Below are 3,078 nucleotides of genomic sequence, written 5' to 3'. Positions count from 1 at the left end.
TTTTAGTTGTCCAGATCATTTCTTTCTATTTTTTAGTAGAGTTGGGGTCTCACTCTTGCTCAGGCTGGTCTCCAACTCCTGAGCTCAAGCAATCCTCCCGCCTTGGCCTCCCAGAGTGCTAGGATTACAGGCGTGAGCCACCGCTCCTGCCCGCTCCTATTCTCTTTTGAATTAGTCTATTCTTTTTTAACTTCCTGAGTTGGACGCTCTTTTTCAGCTTTTATTTTTCTTACACAAGCATTTAAATCCATACGTTTCCCTTTAAGGACCACTTTATCTGCCTTCCATGGCTATTTTTTATTTCTAAATATCTCCATTTTGATTTGTTTTTTGTCCCATGAGACTAGAAATGTTTCCAAATGCATGGGGCCCTTGTTATCTTTATGTTGTTGAGTTCTACTTTGATTATAGAAAGTGGTCAATTGATTTTTTGGTATCTGATGAGATGTGCTCTCTAGTCTGGCATGTGATCAGTTTTTTAGATAGTCCATGGGTGCTTGAAAGAATAATTGTTGGCTGCCTCAAGGGGTTATCGTAAGGATAATATTAGATAATATATATAAAGCACTTAAAATGGTGCTCGGCATTCAGTAAGGTCTCAAGAAGTGGTGACTCTCATTGTCGATGTTGTTATCATTGGTGGATAACAGTCTTGGTCACTGCTCTGTGTGTCACTAGGTGCCCTGAGAATTGGGGGAAATTAAGCCCTCTCCTGAAAGTCAGTATTCTACAGTTCAGTATCTATACTGACTATAGGGTCGATTAATCTTTGACACACAGAGAAAACATTACTCAGCTCATTAGAGTAGAAAAAGTTCAGAGTTTGAGTAAGACTGACCTGTGCTGGGTCCCTGGCTTGCCCTTTACCAGCTGCGTGACACTTCCCCTCCCCCAAACTCCACTTTCCTTGCATGTAAAATGGGTATGATCTTGGACCTGCAGAGTTGTTGGGATGATTAATGTGAAAGCCTTCAGCATAGGGCTGGACACAAAGTAGACCTTCGGTAACTGTGGGTTTATTTTCCTACTTTCCACTGAGCCTGCAGGGACAGAGAGGAAGTGAAGTTAGAGCTGTAATGGTACAGCTCCACTCTCCTTTCCTGAACTTTTCTCCTTAGAAAGCCTCCTTCCCATCCCTGTAAAAGTGTACTTCTCTGATGCCCCTCCCCAGAAAGCAGCTTAAAACCAGCAGTGACTGAGGGAAAAGGGAGAGAGAAGAGGATGTTGGCATGTGCAAATCAGCAGCCAGCCTCCTGCCAAGTTAGTGTGACACCTGCTTGGACAGAATTTTATTTTATTTCTCATCTGGAGCAGCCCAGTCAATTTTTCAGGCCGTCAGCTACCGCATCCCACAGATGACAGCTCCTCAGACCCTCAGTGAGAGAAGGGTCCTCCTCCTTGGTGGCCAAACGAACTCAGGATTTACCCCTGCCCTTTCTGGTGTCCCCAGGTTGGATCAACATCTCAGGGGCACTCCTGCCTTGCCCTGGATCTGTTGCTGAGCCTCCTTTCAACACTAAGTGTGACCTCTCTTACCATGTCTCCTTTAAGCCTCAGCCCTGGTATGCAAAGTGGGTTGGCTGATTTTCCCACCTTTGAATCCAAGAAGGAGAGGGCATGAAACACAGAAGCACAGGGGGCAGAATAAGGGAAGCTCTGGACAGGGGTGTTTCTAAAGTTCTCTTAGACGAAGATAGTCATTTTGCATCCATTCTCACCACTACCTCTAGTTCCTTTGCCTCCACTCATTTTGTCCCTCCCATCTAATTTCCACATGTAGGTCAGACAGGTTCATTTTCTCTGCTCCTACCTCTAGGCTGCGAGAGAAAAACCACAGAACAATGTTCACTGGCTCCATTGTCTGATTTTCAGTCGTGATCAGGCCTTCAGTGCCCCTTGGTAATCCTTATACTCTATTGTCCCCAATCTCCCATCTTTTTCATTTTCCTGTTTTGGTCATTTGGGGTTGTGTCCAGTTTTAGTTATCATGTATAAATATGCTATAGGCATTCTCGTACATGTCTTTTGTGGACATACCTTTTTCTTTTTCTTGGGTAAAATATCTAGGAGTGGATTTTCAGGTCGTAGGGTAGGTGTATATTTAGCTCAATAAGCAAGTGCCAATGATTTTCCAAAATGAATAGTAGTTGGGGCCTGTATTAAAAAGAAAGATCCCTGTTGAACTTACTGAATCAGAATAGTTCCATAATAAAAGCCAGAAAGTTATGTTTTTGTTTTTTTTTTAAGAGTCATGATCTGCTATGTTGTCCAGGCTGGAGTGCAGTGGCATGATCATAGTTCACTGTGATCTCAAACCCTGGGCTCAAGCAATCCTCCTGCCTCAGCCTCCTGAGTAGCTGGGACTACAGGCACATGCTACCACCCCCTGCTAATTTTTAAATTTTTTGTGGAGCTGGGATCTTGCTATGTTGCGCAGGCTGGTCTCAAACTCCTGGCCTCGAGCTATCCTCCTGCCTTGGCCTCCCAAAGTGCTGGGATTGCAGACATGAACCACTGCACCGAGCCTCACACTGGGTTTTAAATCAGACTCTGGGCACCTCTGAGCGTCTGAACCAGGAAATTCATCCTAACCATGTGACAAAGACCTAATTAAAGCTGTTGGTGGCCCACCCCTTAAACTTTTGTGTTTGGCCATGGGCTACCATACCTCTATCTCCTCTCCATTACAGATCTATTGTGCTTGTTAAGGACCTTATCAGCTTTTCTCTTATGCATAGACTTTAAAAAGAAAAGTTATTTATAACCTCCTATAGGGTATGTCTTGGAACTGAGGGGCCCTTTGTTTTCCCACACATCCTGGGATTTTGGAATAGAAGCTCAATTGCTCTGCAAAATAAAGGGATGATGAATTTGGAGTTCCAGAGTTTGAGAGATCAAGAAAAGAGAGCCCAGAGTCAGTTGAGAGCTGGGTGGTGGAACAGCTGAGGACTTGTGACTACATAAGAGAATTTAAAGAGACACGTCCAAAGCTGAGTTTTCAAGTGAAATAATGTGTGTTGTGACCTCCCCACAACTGTACAAATTTTTTTTTTTTTTTTTTTTTTGAGACAGAGTCTC

Source organism: Propithecus coquereli, unplaced genomic scaffold (genome assembly GCF_000956105.1).
Source record: "Propithecus coquereli isolate 6110/MARCELLA unplaced genomic scaffold, Pcoq_1.0 Scaffold242, whole genome shotgun sequence".
In the NCBI taxonomy this organism is placed as follows: domain Eukaryota; kingdom Metazoa; phylum Chordata; class Mammalia; order Primates; family Indriidae; genus Propithecus; species Propithecus coquereli.
This window is presented reverse-complemented; position numbering follows the sequence as displayed.